The sequence below is a fragment of the Gallus gallus genome, chromosome 8 (genome assembly GCF_016699485.2).
Source record: "Gallus gallus isolate bGalGal1 chromosome 8, bGalGal1.mat.broiler.GRCg7b, whole genome shotgun sequence".
Taxonomy (NCBI): Eukaryota; Metazoa; Chordata; class Aves; order Galliformes; family Phasianidae; genus Gallus; species Gallus gallus.
Window position 1 is genome coordinate 26490853 of NC_052539.1, and position 15320 is coordinate 26506172.

Sequence of the window (15320 nt, forward strand, 5' to 3'; positions counted from 1 at the left end):
TTTGAGAAAATAATGACACACACTGAGTGACTAATGTCCCACATAATTAATCCTGTAGCTACTTATTTATCAAGATTTCAGCGGGAATGGAGCATTTTGATGCAAAGCAAGAATTTCTGAACTTAAGCCTAATGCTGACGATAATCCTCATAGTGATCCTTCAGGTTGAAACCTACCTGTGTCAGAGACCTGGAGGAGACATCACACATCCATGGCTGCTCAGGAGAGGAGCTGGGGTGGAGATAAACCACCGCAGATTCTCAGTCTCAATGGCTGCTGGAGGTAGCAGAGCTGAGTGGACATGGGATCTGGTCCCATAGAGTCTTGACAGCCTCCCTGGCGAAGGATGGAAAGTGTGAATTGACTCTAATTAGGGATCGCCCATGTGGCCTCCGATGTGTTAGTTTAAATCAAACATTAGTAACTGTCAATTTCTTCTTTCACCCAAGACCCAAATCCTGTAAACACAAGGACCGTAACAAATCCCTGAAGCAGGCTTTAGCGCACATGTATGGAAAACATACTAAACTATAAATACTGTATACCATATGGCATCAGGATTATCTAATTTCACTTCATAACTGGTGATAAAATGACCAATCAACTGACGTGCAGAACGAAATGCCAAGCCAACGATTCAGCTAGCCTTCAGGCGGCTCTGAGGTCTCATCATATCCCATTGCACCCTAAAAATAAGCACACACCTATTTCACTGGCACTAAGAGCATGAATATTGTGAGAATCTGCACAGCGGGTCTGCCAGCAAAGCCAAAATTTGTCCTCATTTCTCTGCAGGTATGCTAAAGGTGAGGAAACTTGATCGGGACACCCACAGTAGCAGAGGGGACATTTTGAACTATGTTTATTTACTTATATGAAAAGGTATTTGGGGAAGGTGCTACTCATTTCTCAGGTTTTTTGCATCATTCATACACCAGAGGTTCATCACTAAGGCTCCTAAGCTCTATTGTGATACAAACAACAGAAGAACTCTGCCATGCTTTTGCTACCACTACATCTTCATCCAATTTTTGCCTCAGTGATAAAATTAATTTAATATTTGCACAAACCACAGCTCTAGTGTTCTGCTTCCCTTAATTACAGAGGGATCCTATTCCAGCAGTGAGGTGTCAGCCCTCAGAAATAAAACATCAGCACTTTGAAAACCAGGATCAAAGTTACTGTTCTGCTCCTGAGTTTAACAGAATTTCATCACTTGATGAATTCCTGGTGAAAAAGAGAGGGACCATCAAGGAACTGCTGAATGTTGTCTCTAATTGAAATCACAAAGGCGTCTGCAATGGTGCTTGAACATTCATGCTTAGGGAGAACATGGGTGATATAATCTGCTTGGAGACACTGTAAGTCAAACAAATCTTGGAGTAATGCAAAAGATTTAAATGACAGAGTTTTAAAATGTGAATAAATAAACATCAGCTTATTTCAAAATTAAATGCCGATGTCATCAGCTCTGATTTTGTGGGGGCTTAGCCCCAAAAGCAGTGAGATTGATCAGTCTACAGATCCATTTCTCAGGAGAGTGCTGGAAAATGGCTTTGTTGGCTCGTTTAAAATTAGCTTGGGTACAGCAGTTATGAATATACTGTGCAGAAAATTGTGCACTGAATGATAAACAAATAGGTTGCTATGATTTGATGCTATTTTAATAGCTGGTGATTAACCAAATGAATGCCATGTGGTCGGGTCTGATTTGCCAAATGGTTCTCCAAATTCTCTCCTACCATCCTGCTGTAAAGTAGTGCCCCATACAGCCACGTACTTTCACCATATTAAACGCCAATAAAATTTTAGAGGAATAGTAGCATACTGCAGCGTAGATACTCACGTGTATCAATCCCAGCATTGATCTTCTCATAGCTAGCTGAGTGAAGGGCATGCTGTAGAAAGATTTTGTCTTTGAGGTTCTTGGGGTTAAGTGCCTTTGGGACTTCTTCATCAGAAATACTCCGATATTTCAAAGGAACTCATGCCTAAATCCCCCAACCACCAAAAACATACCTACTGAAGAAGAAACCAGATTAATGTGAGTCTAGCTGTTCTGAACAAAGTGCTGCCTTGCCTCAGTTATCAAGAACTGGTCATTTGATGAAGCCAAGACCACACCATACTCCAAGAACAGCTTGATTTTCAATGCTGTGATAATCAGCTTGAGGACTGCTGAGATTTGGTGATAGAAGAATTTGAAATGGAGAGCCTGCAAAAGACAATGCACTGTTGAAGTTAAACCAGAAGCAGAAAAGGAACAGGAGCCCTTCCTTCTTGCTCACTTTGAAGTGGATTCATTTTATGTCTGGCAACAGTCCTTTCCAGTCTGGGTCCTTTCCTAGACATCCCCGTGCTAGCTACAGAGTTTGCGGCCTCAGATGCTCATCTTTGTTCCCAATGGGAGGCTATCCTGAGGTGATGAGTGTGAGTGCCTTCAGTCTAGGCAGGCAAGCTAGTTTATCAAAGATGCTGCTGCCCACACCAGGGACATGGCTTCTGCATTCCAATAATAGGCATTACACAAGAGCTTGTCCTGCCTTGTATCACTATGTCACAGAGACATATAGGATAAAGACAAGGGGATATAGATAGGGGATAGGACAAGGGGAAATGGTTTCAAACTAAAAGAGAAGAGATTTAGATGGGATCTAAGGAAGATCCTTCCTTATTTAGATAAGGAAGGATTTTTTTACAGCGAGGGCGTGAGGTGCTGAAACAGGCTGTCCAGAGAGGTGGTGGAAGCCCTGTCCTTGGAGGCAACCAAGGTCAGGCTGGACAGGGCTCTGAGAACCTGATGGAGCTGGGGGTGTCCCTGTTCATTGCAGGGGACTAGATGACCTTTAAGGGTCCCTTCCAACTCAAAAGATTCTGTGATTAATATGTCCACTTTGGTATTTTATGTCTTAGTCTTGTTCTATATATATAAGTCAGAATTTTGTCTTTTTTATTTTTTTAAGCATGGGTTGTTTTTACGAGAGAACACTCTAGTTGGCACCTTGGCACTGCCAGCAGTGTCTCAGGTGTACAGAGCCAGTGCCTCATTGTGTCCCCTCGGGGTGCATTAATTAGCATGACTGCACTGGCTCACGTTGCTGCCCAGTTTCAGCTAGTGCCAGAGGTCAAGCTGTCCCCTGACTGTCACCCATTTGAGCTCTGAATAGCTCTTCATGTGGACAATGCAAGTTAGCATTCCTTTTAGACGGGAGTGATGCCAAACAAACCTCTTCTTTGTTGTGCATCTTCCTCACTCTCTGCTCACTCCGCAGAACATCTCCTATGGATTTGACCTCAGAAACAGCAAAGAGATGGGATGGTGCAGAAGAAGCTGGAGAAAGAAGAGAAAAATAAGATGGAAAAGAAACAAGGTGTAAACAAAAAACTGTGGTGTCAATACACACAGCTTAAAAAGGCTAAATGAATGTCCTGATCCAACAGGATGTGAGGATGTGTGGAAAGAGGGACAAAGTCTCTCATTGCTTTTACATCATGGTTTTCAAGTAGTCACCTATTCTGTACTACGGCTGAACAAAAAGGATAAAGAAAATACAAACATTACACATAAAAATCTCACTTCCTTGAGAAAATGGATTAAAAAGGGAAGAAAAAGTTGAAAGAGTTTATTAACTCTGTAATTTAATGACTCTCACTTAGAATTCTCTAAGTCCTTTACAAATAATTCAGACCCAACGCCACTGCATACCTCAGCATGAATGTTGCTCTGTGTAGGCAGTTGGACATCTAGTATACTTAAAAAGGAAAAAAGCAATTTAAAATGCTTTGCTGAATTGCATAAAAGAGCAGATTAATTTTCATCCCCACTCTGGGAATGATGAAATGGGGACATGGGAGATTTCAATGTCAGTGTTATCAGAAGACTCCACAAATGGTGGTTTCTTCTATCTTTTAGGACTGACAGTCGGAAGCACTGGGCAACACCACTTTCTTCTCCTCTTGTCACAAGACAATGCTTTCCTCTTCCCCAGACAAGCACAATTCCTGCGTTATTTGCTTTTCATTTCTCCGTTACATGAGATAGCCACGTTGTGTTGCTGCACAAAGAGGGGCTTTGTTTCCCAACTAAAGGCAGGCAAATAACTGGCTATTGAAATTTATAAGGAATGGAATAATGTGACAAAATGCCATGTTGCTGGAATGCTTCTGTTCAAGAGCATGCCTGCACAGATGGAGCAGAGCCTTGTCACCAGTGACCTTGCTCGCTCTTCCGCACCAGTTGCATTTTCCAAGTTCCTTCCTCCTGCTGCAGCTTTGGACCTTCCATTCTCAGTGGTATTGCAACCAGCCAGCGGGAACCTCATGAGGCAATCCTTTAAAAAGAAAAAATAAAATAAAATCAGATTAAAACGACATCACATTGATGTTGCAAAGCAAGCTACCTCGGTGTTGGTGTAGCATGATCTCCTGCCCTCCAGTGCCTGCCCATTTCAGATGTCCTCATCATCACAAACAGAAGCTCTAGTGCTAGCAAAGCACCATAGCTAGTCAGCCAGGCCTATCCAGCAGTGTAACTTGAGTCACCCAACGACTGTATTTTTCGTGCAATCTATAAGAAGTTGGGATTAAATACCCATTTCATCATTTTTCATTCATGACTGACTCTACAATAAATATGCATCCCAATGACAAACCAGGCCATAAAACATCTAGGAAGGCTGAGAGCTTCCTGACACCTCCCAAAACTTCAGGCAGAGCACGCAGTGATGAACACAAGCAGCCATGAATACCACATACTCAAGCAGCTGTATGCCAGGAGAGCATCTGCACAGAGCTCAGCACTCTGTGTAGATGCCCTGGGCAGTGCAGCACAGGGAGCACCGTGCACCCAGCAGTCACTGGTTTTCCTCTGAGTGCTGAAACGCTTTTTCAAGAGTTGTATTAAAATGCATCAAACCAGGAAAATTACTCTCAAACACTGAGCCCAGTCTTCACCAGGTAAATTCCTATTCAGCCTGCAGCATAAGCAAAGACTTCAGGATCTACAAATTGTAATTAACTTGCTAAAGTAGGTCAGGACTGTATATCGCAGCACAGAGGTACTTTGGCTTTAATAATTTCAAATATTTTGAGAAGCAAACTGAAAACACTTAGTCAAATTAAGTGTTTTCTCTGAGCTGTCAGCATTGCCAGCATTGCCAAGATGAACGGGATAAATTGGATTAGATGCAGTCTATACGCTTCAGACCCTAATGGAAAAGGATCCAAAATGTAAAGCAAAGCACAGAGGCAAAGCAAATATTATATATTGTCAGTGAAGCCGCAGATCTCAGCTTACTGATTAGCCAAATAGTTTGAAATAGCACGACTCATCTCCAGGAGAAGCAGAACACTGCTGCTTGCTCCCATGCAACCCAGTTTGTGACAGTGCAACAATCTCTGCCTGCTCACGGAGGAATTTGCAGCTGGAGAAACAGCCTGGTAAGTAAATGTTCATTTAAGTTAAATATGAAAAGTGAAATCACATTAGACAAGATAACACCACAGGCCTCGGACCACTGGTTATCAGTGGGGATGGATGCACCATTCAGATCATGAACTGGGAGAGCAGCACGAGACCACAGAAGTGGATGAAGAGCTTCATCAAGGCAGAACCATTCACTTTTCATTCCATCTCTGATGCAGAGAACAGAGCTCCAGGGAGGAGCGCAAGGCGCTGGTCCAGCAGCAACAGTCACAAGAAACATGCAGACCAACCTGAGAGCAACACTTCTCTCAGAGAACAGATCAAGTATGTACAAAGAATTAATACTTAAGTACAGATTTAGCTATCCTATTTCAGCACCAGTTAGTGTGTCTTTAAAAAAAAGTCTTGTTATGAGCACAGCCTCTGCAGTTTCAGGCAAGTTCAGAGAGCAGCAATTAGTGCCATTAACTAACAGAGATCCCTATTACAGGGGCAGTAAGATTTGGAAAACAAGCAAAGCAGCAAAAGGAATGAGCACCACAGCAGTATCTTCTATAAAGATCCTCAGAGTACTGCAGTGCTTAATAAGATACCAGATGGAAACTGTCTGAAACCTGTGGGTTGGAGGATTCATCAGGTGGGAGGCAGGGTCAATCACAGCTGGAGGTTGGAGGGAGCACCCTGGGATCCAGCTGCCACCCTCTGCCCCTTCTACCCATAAAGTCAGCACATAACCTCCTGTTCACAGATGTTCTATGCTCCAATTTTGAAGTTTCTTGTCTCCATTTGTGAATTGTTTTAAATCTTTCCCCTCCACTAGATAGAATACACCTTTTTTTTTTTTTCCATGGCAGCTTACATACTTGCTTTGTGTGTCAATTTTACCTGTTAGTTTAAATAGGGTAGTTTTGGGTTGAGTTCAATGAACCAAAGTCCTACCTCTCTCATGATAGACACCACATTCTCCTGATTATGCTGCTAGGTTTTCTCTATCCTAATTTTGGTCTGACTTTGTCTTTCTAGAGCTTGCATGCCCAGATGGTGCCTACCCAGTGCTCTGCAGCAGCATTAGTAGTTAATTCCTGCTGGGAATCCATGATTTCATGAAGACATGAGCACTGAGCACCTCAGTTAAAGCTAAGAGTTCTCCAGGTTGATTGATTCCCTCCACCCCTCCATCCTCATCCCCCAGTTCCTGAGACAAAGCATGCAAAACTGGCCAATGTCCTGGAAAAATTAGGCACAAGGTTGCGAAGGAGATCAACGGTAAAATTAGGAATAAACCCCAACTAACTCATTTACTTAAGCCACATGAATACAAATATCAAACAAGAGTATCTAAAACATCAACAAATTATGATAAGTAGCTAAAACACAGAAGTTGTCATCACCATGTCTGGACAGAATTTTGACAAGTCCTCAGATAAATCTTCTCCATCTCCTTTTTCCACAGACAGTTGATATTTTGAACAGAAATTCTCAAGTCAAAAGATGTACATCAATTTTTAGTTCTTGCAAAAAAAAAAAAAGAAAGAAAAAAAACCACCAAAAAACTAGACACACAAAGCACATGCTTTTCACTGAAGGCTCTTTACATAAAAACCTATTCTTTTATCATGAAGTGAGTTCATAAATTGTCCAGCTACTTTTACATGATATGGTTCCCAGTGGAGACCAACTACAGGTGCATGTCAGCATCTGTTCATGTGACAGTGTACAAACTAAGCTAGACAGTTCCACCAAGCGTTACAGAGGGATCGGCTTCAAAGTTCAGCTTTAAAAAAGTGTGTGCTGTAATAAAATAAGAAATATCAGTTACGTAAGTAAAGAAGCTTGTATGTAGCATTTAATCCCATAAACTGAGGTCTCAGTGCTGTACTAAAGTGACTTTCTGCCATGCCCAAACTCAATTGCATCTTTAAGAAAATCAGAAAACAGCTCAAAGGGAACCAGAGGGAACCCTTGGAATGTGTTTCAGAGGATCTGAGAGGCACAGAAGACCTAACTTCCACAAATGGTCGATGCAGCTGATCTCAAGGCAGATATGTATTATTTAATAGAGATAGGGGGCATGTACTCAGCAAAACAATACCCACCAGGAGCAGGATTCCACTGGGTAGTACAAAAGTGGCAATGTTGAGAAAGTCCATGCTGCCCATGGGATGCGTAATGGTGCTGCTGTGAGTGAGAGCAGAGCCCTAGGGAAAGCTCCATCCTAACTCAGAAGCTGCTGCCATCACAGGTGGAAAGAGGAAATTAAAAGCAGGCAGCAAAAGATGGAAGCAGGTTTTGACCTCAAAAGAAAGATAAATGTGTTGAAGTAGCGTTCTTCTCATGGCCGATGGCTTAAGTGGGGATCTGCCAAGTCTGATATGCATGCAGCAGTGACCAGTTGCTGTGGTAGAGAGGTGAATGATAACTGGTCTGGTCAATACAAACTCAAAATAACAACAGAGAAGTGGCTTTTTAAAATCCCCTGTGTAATTAATTTTTTTTTTTTTTAATTATAATCTTTTAACGTTCCTTCACTTCTTCAAATACACTTGAGAAAAGGAACAGCATTGTATTCTGTTGTGTGTTTAAGCACAGTTTCATACTAAAGGCAGAAAAGTTGCACGGCAATGAAACTGCCAAGAAAAATATAACGTTTAAATAATGGCCCCACTTAAGACAACAAGGATGATAGGGCAGCCCGAGTTCAAAGAATTTATTCCAGGTAATTCAGTGCAGCAGCCTGAGAGGTCTAGGGCGCAGTGCTAGGAATCTAAGTGGTCTGAAATCACTCCCAAAGCAGTCTGCTTAGCATTTGTTTAGGAAGCCTGGGCAATAAGTTACAGCACTGTGTCATTGCATAATCGTGCATGCAAGCCCAGCACACCCAAGGTGAGTAAATGCAACAGGATGACCTCCAGGCAGGGCATTTCTGCAACACAAACAAGTGAGTTGCAAGTCTCAAACTAAGAAAAACATTTTATATTTTACAATTGTATTGTGGGACTATTACATGCTGTGGTTGAGATAATAAAGAAGACACTGTAGCAGTCTTTAGAAAGAGAAGCATATAATGTTGTTTTCCTTTTTAAACGTGTGCCAAAAGTCACATTTCTTATTAGCACAATCTTGCAATAAACTTGTTTTAACAAATTAAGTAAAATATATTGAAGCAGTACCTTTATTCCAAACGTTGTATATAGAAGTCCAACCAATGAATGAGACGATGTGATCAGTGACCCCATCTGCAGGTCTTTGAAGGGATAAAGATCAGCTTTTGACAATCATTGCTGCTTGTGCAGCTTCAGGGAGAACATTTTCTTCACATCAATTTATGTTTCCTTCCCTTCAGTTCTACAGCTGATTGAGTCAGCTGCAGACACTGATGAGCTGAGGCACAGGAATGTTTGTTTTTTCTCTTCCAAATGATGAGGGCAGACCAACATTAAAGCGTGATCCACTACTTCTGAATCCTCAAGGGACAAATGGTGACAAAACCATCAGACTGATTAACTTGGGGCATTTTTCCATTGTCAATAATTTATCAAGTTTTAAAACATCAGATATGCTTTACTTTCATTTTTGATACATGGAACAAGTTTCACACAGCCTGAGTTAGCAAATAAAATGCCTCCTTAAGGCAGTAGTTTGTAATTTTGCTTGAATTGCAATTTTCATCCAAAAGCCGTTTGTCACAAATGAAAAACGTCATCACAGTAATTGGAAAAATCAAACCCCATATCCTAAGATGATGCAGGGCAAACAGGGACAGATAGAAGTCCCAGTGTTAATGGGAAGATGATAGAGGCCCTGCAGTTTTCATGAGTCCCGGTGATTGAAATCACTGTGAGTAGCATCCTTCTAGGCTCAGTCCCCCAGAACTTAAATCTTGTAAAGCCAACTATGAGATGATTTATTAAGGCAGGTCTATTGCCTCTTAGTATCTTCTGTACAGAGCTAGATACCTTTTTAATGAGCGTTAAGCTATACTATTTACAGGTATAGGCAACGCATGATCTGTCTGTTTCTCACAAACAAGTACTGGTGTCCTTGTCCCACTGGTGAACAGTGAGACTGAAACCCTCCATAGGAGCATGACTTCATACTACTAACGCAGAACGAGCTTTAAAACATCTGATTTAAATCAAGACTAAGAGGCCTGACGGTTTAAATCACTTTTGATGCAATTAATTTTCATAATTAAAGAAGAAAAAAATGGGGAGAGAAAGAAAGTACAAAAATTGCCACAGAGATCAGAAGTCTATTCTACCGGTATGTACACAGGAGATGGATCTTCAGATTGCATCCAGCCAGGAAAACTGATCCATCATGACTCTTGCCCTTTGCATCACCCTGTGTGCTGGAGCCTGGGCAGTCACGTACATCAGCTGTGTGCCACCACCTTTATCATATGTCACCCAAAGAGCTCAGAGGTGATTCCAGCTGCCCTCCAGAACTCAGCCCAGCCTGCAATACCTGTTGTGGCTCATCCCATAACCTACCCAGAAAATGGGAAGATAAGGGATGGATAATTTCCAAGGGCCAGCGAAAACAAAATTACTATTTGTTTCCACATGTTACAAACAAGCTACTGCTTCCCCAACACAGTAGTGTGGGATACTGTTACAGACAAGTCTTCTTGCTGGGTACCCTTAAAGGGACACCATATTTAGAATCACTTATACTCCCAGCCCTTCCTTCCATTGTCGTGGTCTGTTGATCAGTACCTGCTCATATCTCTCTGGGGTACAGGTGCCTTTCAGAACATAAAGAGTACATTAGTCCTGCATTACAGTGTGTTCACCATCATGATTTTTACTTCTAGTCATGTTGAATTTTCTTACCAGATCTAAAGTAGAAGTCTATCATACCATCAAGCGAGAGTCAATGTTCCAGAGAGAATTCTGGTTTTAAATATGTTCTCAGAGTCCACAGACAACTAGAAAACAAAATATTTGAAATAAATATATTTCACATGCTTTAAAATGTAAGTACTATATATTTATATTGCTGTCTACAAGCCTGGTCAGCCCATGTTCATCATGGCATACCATAGCTGTGGGTTCTCAACAGGAAGGAAAGCGCCTATGGAAGTCAGTGGAGATGCACTGGCATGCAACAGAGCACTGGCACAGGCTGCCCAGAGAGGCTGTGGGGTCTCCTCCTTGGACTTCTTCAAAAGCCACCAGGAGGTGGGCCTGGGCACTCTGATCTGGGTGCCCTGCTGGGCAGTGGTTGGACCGGATGGACCCAGAGGTGCCTTCCCTCCTCTTCCTGTCCATGACTCTGTGATGCATCTCCACCAGATGCCAAAACTCACAGAGAAGAACATGAATGCAAACCATCAGAGATACTGCATCCACAGAAATGCAGTCAAAAGAAAATAAATCAGTTTGCACAAAAAATAGCATATTTTCTATTTTGCCATAAAACAGATGAAGATGTTCCCCATGTGAGCTGGAAATCTGCCCTACAGCACTCCCTGCCATCTCCAGGTGACACAGCAGAGCACAGGCCACTCTCTAACCCTAAAAACAAAATTTTAATAACATTAATTAAAGAATAAGGGTCATGGTATGGAACTGAGCACCACTGATTCTGCTGGCCCTGCATGGCCTGCTGGGAGCAAAAATCCCCAGGCTTCAAATACAACCCCCACATTAAAAGAAAAAAAAACAAAAACCAACAGATGACAGAGTTTACAGAAATGTTAGCAGACATTTCCCTGTATGCAGATTATTTCTAAAGGGTCATACTTAGAGAAAATAGTAAGGAATGGCAAAAAAAAAACCAACAAAACCCAACTAAACAAAGCAGACTCTCCCAGTGTTATTGACACACTAAATCGCAGTCCTGCAAAGACTTAGAGTTGCAGTTTACCTCTGCAAACCGCGCTTTCCAAACTGCCTGCGTTCTTCCCAAATCTGCAGTCAGTAGTTCCTGTTGGCAGGTCTCCAGCAGCCCCTGAGTTCAGAAGGGTCTCGGTTTTACTACCGACTCGTCACCAGCTGAAACTTTAGGCCATATGAATGGGGCCCCATCTGACAGCCTTATTAACACAAATGATTTTTATTCTGCATGCCTGGGTAAGCCATGGGCACATGCCTGCAAGATCAAGGCCTTGGTCATTAATAACTTGGGCAGTCCTTTCACCTAGAAGCCACACTTCGTCTACAAAGAAATCTTTCCGGGAATCTTGAAAAAAGATTGATGAAAATTAAACATCTACTTAGTGAAGCTGAAGTAACCAATACATGATTAATACTTTCCAATTATATTTCAGTACAGTACATTGCTGAGTTTGTTATTACCTGCACTCTTAACACTCCATCTGCAGTGTTAAATCCATCTGTTGCTGAAAATATGACTATATCTTCAAGGGTTTCTGAATCATCATGCTGGTACCTTTTAACATAATTATAATGAAGAGTGATATTCATTATCCAGCGGAAATTAGAAACCTATAAATAAGAGGGGAGGGGAGCAAGGGAAGGACTGAGGGCCAGCATTGCCCATTCTCACAATTGATTGCTTTGCCTGCTCCAACTTAAAATATTGCTACGGACACTGGACTTGGCACCATCAGCTCCACTGGTTTCACTGATGCTTCCCAGTGCCTACCAAGGGGACCCAGTCCCTCGGTTTATTCTGTGAGATGGATGTAGGCAAGGCAGCAGGTGTCAATGTGGGTGTATGGAAGCAGCAAAAACCTGAGTGCATCCCACAGCCCAAGTTTCCAATGGGGCAGGACTCCATCTTTGGCAAGTCCTCACCTCTAGGAGGAGGAATGAGCACTGAACTAGGTCTGTGTACCATGGATATTACCAGTGGGATGGCAAGGGGAAAGCTCCAGACATTGCTGTCTTTGGAGAATACTGAAAGTAGAGGGTGCTGTTTCTAAACACTTGGTACAAACTAACAGAATAGATGTGTCAGGTTTTAATGCATATATCTTTGATGTTTTAAAGTTTCTTTAATACATCAACAGCTGGTTTAAATGTGACTGCAGGTAATAGAAGGAAAAGCTTGGCAGAGTCTTCCCTCATCTCTGTTCCCCTTGACCTCCTTCCTTCCCCTCACTAGTATTCCAGATCACTAAATCAGAAAGCTTCCTTTTAATATATATATATATTTTTAATGTAAACTATCATATACCATTAGGCAGTTAAAGATAGGATGTAGGCTTCACTTTCCCCCAGATCCCACAGCAGAGCAGTTATTCTTTAACCCTGTGTAGTAATCGGCAACAGATGATTTTATTTTATTTTTTTTAAAGAACCCAAATTCAGCAACTGATTTTAAAATCCTACTTGTCCTAAAGACTAAGCAAAGCTCTCTCCTCCATGGCAAGTCCATGCAGTTCAGTGGACTTGGGCAGAGGAGGTTCCTTAAGAAGAAAAATATTTCAGATCCTCATGAGAGCATTAAGCAAAGTTGTACTTCGTTGCAGTCAGAGGGACCCTACCAGGGTCCTACTGGCACACCAGTAAATCTGTGGGATTCTCTGAGCTGGAATAGATGCCCTGATGTTAAGCCAGTGTACCCAGGCTCCTGAAACAGGCTTATTCTCTCACTTCCCAGTTTCTGCCCTACAAATTCAAAACCTTGAAACTCATTTCAGTAGCTCCAAAGGCTCTGTAAGTCCTTATTTTGCAGCTTAACAAGACCGCCTGGAATCTAATTGGCATGAGTAATGTCTTATTTGTCAAACTTGCAGGACTGAAATTGGATGAAAGATCATTCAGACTCGCACAGGGTTTTGACCTGTCACCATGAATTTAAGTAGCAAGTAGAAAATCAGTTTGATTAAGTATTTCTTCCCACTGTACTGCTCATAAAGTACAGTCCCCTCCACTGAGTAAAACAGAAAGCAGATAATGTTAATCTCTCTTGGCCTCTAACACTGGTGGGAACGAAAATCTTCCTTAATCTTCCCGTTCCAGAAAGGTTTTTGCCTCTATCCCTACATTGCCACCTTCTGACAGATGCAAGCATAGCATGGGGCCCATAGGAAGCCACAGAATACCCACGGGGGCATAAGTTTATGAAAAAGTAGTCTTGCTTCTTGGTTTGACACAGAGATTAAAACAGAAAAATAAAAACAACATACCAAAACCCAACAACCTACATGAAAAGGAAAGGGCTACCTGCTTCCATCCAAGGCTATCAAATCAGAAGTGAAGCTGCTGTGACTGCTCGGCAATACAAAGATGTTTTTCTCCTTGACATTTAAAGCATGGGTTGGGTGTTACCCTGCAGGGCTGGTTTTCCAGGCTGATAAGTTACTAGAAAGAAGCTTTCTCATCTACAAAAGAAATCCACAGTGTTAATAGCCAAAGGTGCATAGTTAAAGAGTGGCTTTGAGAAAGGTCAGAACAAGACCAAGAAAAAGAAAAGCAGTATAAATGAATTTCAATGCTCCTACAAAAAGTGAAAATGGGCTTGGAGATTTAAAGAAAAGAAAAAAAAAAACATTAAAAAGAAAAGGAAAAAGAAAACAGAAGTATAGCAATTCAACTACTGATCTTACTAATGAAGCCATGGTTTTCATTGTTATTTTTGGAATATAATTGGTGATCTTTTTCTATTTGTGAGCTGACATAGATCTCAGAAGTTATTAGAACTACATGAAAAATGTAATAGAACAAACTCCACAAGGAACACATTCAATGAATAATTTTCATTCACGTAGAAAATACCAGACTGGCTATATTGAAGGAACACAAGAACCCCACACAAGCTTTATACTCTGGCTTTGACAAGAACTTGCTTACCAACTGATATTAATGCAAGAACACCTCACAACTAGTCAGGCAGTGAGTGTGTGAAGAAAACCACATAGCCTATCACACAGCAAGGGTAATGGCAAACCTGAGCTTTTCAGGCAACACAGTGGAAAGATCTCACAAAGATGGAAAACATTGCATGCAGTGAATTTTCCTACCACTGAGTCAAGTTCTTCTAATGCTTTTATTTGTGACCTGTCTCCATGGCTGAAAGTCAAGAAGATGACAGTGTATGTTAGAGCCAAGTAGGATCACTGATTAATCCCTACAGAGCTTGGTCTACTCAAGGACCGAGGTTCCAATTGCAGCCACATCTATCTCTAGGTCACCGGCAGAAAACCATACACACAGAGTGAGCCTGGGCCCAGTGCTCTCTGAGGATGGATGCCAGCACACTAGTAGGAAACAGAAACATCGGAGTCAGGTACAGCTCACCCTTTTCATTTTCTAGTGATGAACGTGATGTTAGGCTCAATGATTTGGCATGTAAGCCACAAATCAGTGATGTCAGATGTTCTTGTTTACCTGGATGATGTCAGCTCAGAAGTAGCAGGGCTTCAGTGCATGGTTGGTTGTTAGGCTGAAAAATTAGCATCACTCACACTGTAAAATCTGTAAGATGGAAAAAATAGATGTTAGATCTTTTCCCTATCACCTTATAAAGTGTAATTCAGCTCAGCAGTTTCATACTCATCCAGGAGAAGTGTGAGAGAAACAACGTAGTAACTGAAGACATGCATTAATTGTCTGGAGACTCAGTGTCTGGAAAGCAGAGGTGATGCCTTGTGATGGTGCAAGTCGCTCTGACAGCAAGTTGTTGTGTAGTTCCAGGAACTCCCCCAGCAGTTAGACTTCTACTTGTCTAACACATCAGTCTTGAAGATGGCTTAAAAATGGAGATCCAGCATACAGTATCTGATCACCAACTGGTTCTGACCTGCTGCTCCCATTTCAGCTCTCAGTTCATCAGTCCACGAGAATTCTCTTTCAGTGCTTTTTGTTTTTGCAGTGTCTTGACATTACTATTCATTTGCTGTATTCATTTCAGCATTCCAAAGAAACATGCAAATGGAATTGGCATACCTAAAGAAAAGAGAAGGAAAAGTTAGTTGTGGGAC

At 41.7% G+C, this 15320-nt stretch overlaps 2 long non-coding RNA genes across 13 annotated transcripts in view; one reads left to right on the forward strand and one right to left on the reverse strand.

The window, feature by feature from the left end:
• The window catches only part of LOC107054027, a 64004-nt gene extending 48720 nt beyond the window's left edge, over positions 1 to 15284 (reverse strand). For 5 of the 12 annotated variants that reach the window (XR_005861983.1, XR_005861985.1, XR_005861982.1 and 2 more), the window contains exons 1-11: positions 14893 to 15284; positions 14728 to 14814; positions 13564 to 13721; positions 11728 to 11821; positions 11297 to 11380; positions 10261 to 10355; positions 8596 to 8889; positions 3707 to 4331; positions 3228 to 3331; positions 1847 to 2215; positions 177 to 336 (exon numbers count right to left, since the gene is read on the reverse strand). This is a non-coding gene — a long non-coding RNA (uncharacterized LOC107054027). The remainder of the gene's footprint in view (positions 1 to 176; positions 337 to 1846; positions 2216 to 3227; positions 3332 to 3706; positions 4332 to 8595; positions 8890 to 10260; positions 10356 to 11296; positions 11381 to 11727; positions 11822 to 13563; positions 13722 to 14727; positions 14815 to 14892) is intronic. The other 7 variants (XR_005861979.1, XR_005861975.1, XR_005861981.1 and 4 more) reach the window with 7 other exon arrangements.
• LOC121111460 lies at positions 721 to 3622 on the forward strand. Its single transcript, XR_005861986.2, has 2 exons — positions 721 to 806; positions 3273 to 3622. It is a non-coding gene; the product is annotated as an uncharacterized LOC121111460 (long non-coding RNA).
• Positions 15285 to 15320: the final 36 nt, after the last annotated feature.